Consider the following 6,245-nt stretch of genomic DNA (forward strand, 5'->3'; position numbering starts at 1 on the left):
TAAATTTGCTTTGCTTACTTTACAAATGTCTACTCTATGTATTGAACAATTTCCATTTTTAATTTTTTTAAATCAATTTTATTTTTCTGGACCATACTTTGGATGCTGCTTAACAGTTTCAATGTAATTTTTCAGTAACGAGTGCCTTGCTAATGGTCAGTCACTCTGAGTGGAGTATGACGCCCCTGTCCATATTCCATTCCTGAACACTAGATGGCGCCAATTTACGGTTTCCTGGACCAGACCGTAGCAGTCATGTTAAACTTGGATTAGCATTGAAATCATTTTGCTGGTCAGCCGGAATCAAAATAACTCATTTTGAGGTAAACTAATATTTTGACACTACAAAATAAGCCTTGTTTTTAGACTTTCCCAAAGGTGGGAATGAAATTATGGTAAAATATACAAAACGGAACTTTAGCCTTGCCTGGCTGGGAGCTTGGCAACCCTAAACCTCTGATCCTAGAATTAACCCTGCTCCAAAACAATCTCAAAACGCAATAAACTCCATTAAACACTCTACAAACAACAGTATAGAAACTATAAAATCTATCTAAACTGAGCTGACTGCAATTCTATTCCAAAAACAAAAGAACCACTTCCGAAAGCAGTCATGTGGTACAAAGAAGGCATCTGACATCATCATTTCGGCTCCTCCCCTAATTGAAGCAAGCCTGGATATACACGCTTTGCGGGAACACCCCCTCATTACTCGACACGCACTTCGAAGCCTTCGAACACATCGCTTAAGTTGACTTATTTTTTTTCTTGACTTTGCAGGCCTGAACTTACGACCGATGAAGATCTTCACGCTGCCGCTGGTGCTGCTCTGCTTTTGGCGGCCACAGGAAGGCGTACAAGCCTGCACCTGTGTGCCGACGCATCCCCAGCAGGTGTTTTGCCGATCAGATGTCGGTAAGTTGAACTGGACTGGGCTCCACGTCGTCATTGTTACCCGTTTTTTTTAAGGGTTCAAATGCTACTTCGTATATTTTGGAGCGTGTTCATTGCTGTACACGCATGATTGTGGCATGATTAACTTTGTGACATTTCCTCTCACGTTTAAAGCAGTGGCTGTGCAAGAGGGGTCGGGGGACCAGTGCACCCCTAACACTGTGTTTTCCCCCCTCCCCAAGAAGGGATTGTTTTGCGACTGAACTGGTCAGTCAAAATTTTGTTACAGCAATTCCCCCACTTGCGGAAATAAAAACCTTGGCCCTCGTCTGGCCACCCCACTAAAATTTGTCTCGAACCGCCACTGCGTTTAAGTCTAGTTACCGTAGTAAAATGTTATTGACAATTTGTCCATGAATGACGTTTCTAACTTTTTTGTGTGACGTGACCATGTTAAGGAGAGGCGAGGGCAGGTCAGTTTGCTAATGACATTAATGACACAATTTGCATCTTGTGACAAAAGGACTTCAAAGAGGCTTAGTTGTTTAGTTCAGTGTTAATTACACAACTCACTATACTTATTAATTAGACCGAGCAAGTTGACTTTTTTGGAAGTGGGGAATTGCAGGCTAATGACAATAATTAAGCATTGACCTTTGTGTGACAGCATTTCAAGACAAGCAAAAACCAGTTTTGGTTAGGACATTAAGACTTGTTTTGGTTGACGCCTTTTCAGCTCTTTTCAGACTATTGTGACAGTGACATTAAAAAAGGTAATTACACAACAAAGTTGCATAAGCGTTTCAAGAGCATTTTGGGGCGTGCCTGAAGAATGGCAAAATTGGAAAGATTACTTATTTTTACTTAAACACGCTAGTGTATATAACCTTAGACTTGTTGAAACCATACATAGGTAATGTAGGTGGATAGAGTTGCCGCCACTGCACACTAGGGCTGCCACGGGGATGGGGGGTCGAAGCACAGTGTTCAGGGGGCAGTGGCCCCCACCTACAACTGTCACTGCGATCATTACAATCAATCAAGTTGCTGTTTTCCCTTTTGTCTTATTGCAAAGCAATACAAGTACGTCAGGAAAGTCTTCATATTTAATGACCATAATTCATTTTACCTGATACCCAGACAAACAACAACAGTAATCTCGGAAATGTCACCTATTTACTTCACAGTCGCACTGATTGAATTTTTGGCAAAAAGGTTTTTGAATCAATTTCAAGCCACTGAATCGTTTTGACTCGTATCGTTCGAAATGAACCAGTATCGTCCTTGACAGGAATTGGCAACCACAAACTGTGATACAAATGACGGCATTTCAAGGCAAGAGAAAACAGGTTTTGGCATAGATGTGAATAGAGAGATAGAATATCCATCCATCCATTTTCTTTAGCGCTTATCCTCACTCGGGTCGCGGGCGTGCTGGAGCCTATCCCAGCTATCTTTGGGCGAGAGGCAGGGTACACCCTGAACTGGTCGCCGGCCAATCGCGGGGCACATATAAACAAACAACCATTCGCGCACACATCCACACCTACGGGCAATTTAGAGTTCCACCTCGCAAATTGATGTAGATAAGTGGGTAATTGCAGGTTTAACAAATTACTTTAATTTGCAAGACACTGATACCCCGAAATGCTCCCAGGGCGCTTCAGCTGCCCCCTGCTCCAGTGCGTTCCCCTAACATGTGGATGTGTTCACTGTGATGGGTGAAATGCAGAGAACAAATTTCATGTGCATGCGTGCATGTTCATGACAATAAAAAGTGATTCTTCTTCTAATTAAGGCAGTTTACCTTTTTATGCTGCTGTTTCAAGTCCATTTGTTTTCAATGATGTATTTTGTGACAATGTTTGGCAAAATTATTGCAAATGTTTGTGGGCTTCAAGTGAACTGTTGACAGTATGTTGAAGCGCAACTTCTTTCGTTTGGATTCGCGCTGCCGTCTTGGTCCCAAATCCTCAAACCTGGCTTGCCCTTTTGTTTTTAATGCAGATCACCTTTAAAAACGTTTCTCTTTCTAGTCATCAGGGCAAAGGTTGTTGGAGTGACCACTGGCACACAAGTTTCTTATTACGAACCCATTAAGTATCACATCCACCAATCCAGGTAAAAAAAAGTGATTATCTTCATGTATCTATCTGCATGTATGCAAATTAGACATACATCGAACTTGTTTGTTTTGCAGTTGTTCAAGGGCCCTCAAAACTATTTTGATGCCATCTACACTGCACCCAACTCTGCCGCATGTGGAGTCACTCTGAGCATCGGCATCGAGTATCTACTCATGGGTAAAAAAAAAGAAGCAAAAACTATCTTCTCTCGTATGAAAACATAAAATGTTCCAGGGGCAAACTATTGACAGACTTTATCAATAGCACCAACAATGTTTGAAGTAACATCTGAACCTTAACACTCATGCATGTGCAAAAACAAATTGACCACTGTGAAACTTCATCACCAGTGACGCGTATGGCAGCACGAGACAATAGTCGAATAGGTAGACTTAGCTTGGTTACAAACAATGTAAACACTAACCCAAAAACTGTACTGTAATGTACTGTATTTGAAAATCATATGGCGCAGGGAAGAATATTATTGCACAAATGTACGACTTGATGCTTGCGTCACTCCATGCGACACTGTCTTCCTGTCACATTAGAGCTATTTTCCAAACGTCCCTTGCGTACATTTGACCAGTTTTCCCCGTCCCCTCATTTCCTCCCCTGTCGTCTTCTGCCCTTCCAGCCAGCCTGCAGCCCGACGGCTCGCTGTACATCAGCTTGTGTGACTCCTTTCAGCCGTGGGACGCTTTGAGCGTCACGCAAAAGAAACTGTTGAACCACTACGGAAAGGGCTGCAATTGCAAGGTAGGAAAACCTCAAGGATGGATTTAATATTCAAATTTGTTGTTTCTCCCACTAACCTAATGGATGTTGTCTCTCAATCAGTCGTTGCGCTTTGTCCTATTCTATCTTGTCCGGTCCTTCCCTCACAGGGTGTAGCACTAGAGCCCCATGCAACACTCGTATCTAATGTTTCACTGTTGTTGATTTTACTTTTCTCATCCTGCAGACAATTTGTGCTGCTTTGTCTTCGTTTCTTTCTCCCCTCTAGAAACTTTGTTCTGTTCGACTGATCGATTCTGATTCGATATAAACTCAATTATAATACTAAGAAACCACAGGGGAAGCTTAAAAACTCCACTGTGACAGTAAAACTGTTCCGGCATAAAAGGGATACAGATCCTCCATTGCTTGACTTAACAGCCGAACAGGACAACAAAAAAAAAGTCATTCCGCTTTAACGAATAAATGCTTTGTTCATAGACTGTCATTAATGCGTGGACGAGCGCTAACTGCTTTAACACTGATTAGCCTTCCAGTCGTTGCTCCACTACATTGTGTGCGAACATGTCCTTGGTCGCCCGCAGATCACACCCTGCTTCACCCGCCCGTGCGTCCCCAGCAGCAAGGCCGAGTGCTTGTGGACCGACTTCTGGCATCGAACACGCCAGCGGCTATCAGGCCCGAAACTTTGCTTGCGTCCAGCAGAGACGCGAGAGGTGTTTGTTTCTGGAAAAGGGGGAACCCCTGGTACAAGTCACCCAAGGCCGTCACCCATATTAAATGCAGTGTGTGTGTTCTTTATGGTGCTTTCACATCAAAGCTTCAGCACTCGTTATGTACTTACCACCACAAGCACTGCTATATTTATCACAAATTTTCGTAAATCCTCAAATCAATAGTACTTTAATTAAGTACCTAATATTCAGTTGTACCGTATGTCTTAAGCCAGGTTTTTGGTGACTGTCACTGCAAAACAAAATAGAAATAAAAAGATTATGAAACTAAATTCAATTCATATTGCACTGATTCATAAGGGTTATATCAAGGCTTGATATGGTGTTAGGTTATGAGTGATTTGTGATGGATGTTTTCAGTGGGTGTCCAAACATTTTTTGCTAACAGTAAAATAAAATTTTTAAAAAACTCCACATACACACACGCATGCATGTGAGCAAGTCAGGTGAACACAGTCATTAGCGTATGCAGGTGACGTCAAGTGTGGGCGGAGTCTGCAGCCATAAAAAGACCCTGGTGAGCCTCAACTCAAGCAGAGCAATCCAGTCGGTCTCACTGAACTGAGCTCTTCTTCTGGCGCTGCATCCCCTTTTTGCGCAACTCAAAACATTTGCTAGTTTTCTACTTAATTGTCCGGACTTCAACGGTCAACGATGAGCTGGATGGTGAAGAGTTTCTTGTTGCTGTACTTGTGGAGACTCCAGGAAGGAGCACAAGCCTGCACATGTGGGAGGCTCGCAGGAGGTCTTTTGCCAATCAGATGTCGGTAAGTTCAACGGGGCTCCAAATTCAGTCATCTTTTATTAATTTATTGATTTCCTAATCAGTTTTTAGGGGGGGCTGAAGCACACCTAAAAGTGGCCTAACAATGCCACTGCTAAGTAAAGTGCAGGTGTTGCTAATTACATTCAGGCTACCCTTTTAGTATGACCTTGTTTCAGCTTGTTGGCTCTACATTTTCAAGGGGGTCTTCAGGGTTTATTTTTGCGGCTCTGACATGTTTGAAAACTAGCAGTTGACTTGGATATGTGAGAATGTTGCTAATGTTCATAGACTTGCATTTGGAGATGCCATTGCAGGTCAACTTTCAGTCTATTTTGGATTAATGTTAATGCCTTTTAACATTTTTAAAAGCTATATTTTGAAGATGAGTTAGTGTTTGTATTTGCAACTGTTTTGACCCCCAAACCTGGATGCCCTTTTGTTTTTTTAAATAGAAATTTGTTGATAAAACTCGCTCTTTCTAGTCATCACAGCGAAGGTTGTTGGAGCAAAGGCTGACGGAAGCTTAAATCCCATCAAGTATGACATCCAGCCAATTAAGGTGAAATATTTATTACGTTCATTTTTCTGCATGTATGACAATTAGACATAATCTCACTTTTGTTTTGCAGATTTTCAAGGGCCCTGCAGAGGCTTTTTGCTGTCATCTACACGGCATCCAGCTCTGCTGCATGTGGAATCACACTGACCAATGGTGCCGAATATCTACTCATGGTATTTAAAAAAAGAAAAATGAATAAACTTCCATGTGAAATCAATCCATTGGATTTGACAAACTTTAATAGCACCCAAATGTAAGCCTTTTGCTTGTTGAAGGCTTTGAAATGCAGTGTGATGGGACTTTCGGTGCATTTCACCATGTTTCTTTAAATTTAACAATGGCAGTTTTCTTATTTCTCTTCCGCCATTACAGCCAGACTCCAGTCTGATGGCTCGCTGTACATCACCTCGTGTGACTTCTATCAGCCGTGG

General features: G+C 42.2%; 2 long non-coding RNA genes across 2 annotated transcripts; both read left to right on the top strand.

Moving 5' to 3' along the window:
* The first annotated feature begins 3,067 nt into the window (after positions 1-3,067).
* LOC133473695 (uncharacterized) lies at positions 3,068-4,404 on the top strand. The gene is made up of 3 exons (XR_009787197.1): positions 3,068-3,197; positions 3,655-3,776; positions 4,340-4,404. It is a non-coding gene; the product is annotated as an uncharacterized LOC133473695 (long non-coding RNA).
* An 822-nt stretch (positions 4,405-5,226) lies between these two features.
* Positions 5,227-5,900, top strand: LOC133473694 (uncharacterized). Its single transcript, XR_009787196.1, has 3 exons — positions 5,227-5,256; positions 5,738-5,814; positions 5,885-5,900. It is a non-coding gene; the product is annotated as an uncharacterized LOC133473694 (long non-coding RNA).
* Positions 5,901-6,245: the final 345 nt, after the last annotated feature.

Source organism: Phyllopteryx taeniolatus, unplaced genomic scaffold (assembly GCF_024500385.1).
Source record: "Phyllopteryx taeniolatus isolate TA_2022b unplaced genomic scaffold, UOR_Ptae_1.2 contig_342, whole genome shotgun sequence".
Classification (NCBI taxonomy): Eukaryota; Metazoa; Chordata; class Actinopteri; order Syngnathiformes; family Syngnathidae; genus Phyllopteryx; species Phyllopteryx taeniolatus.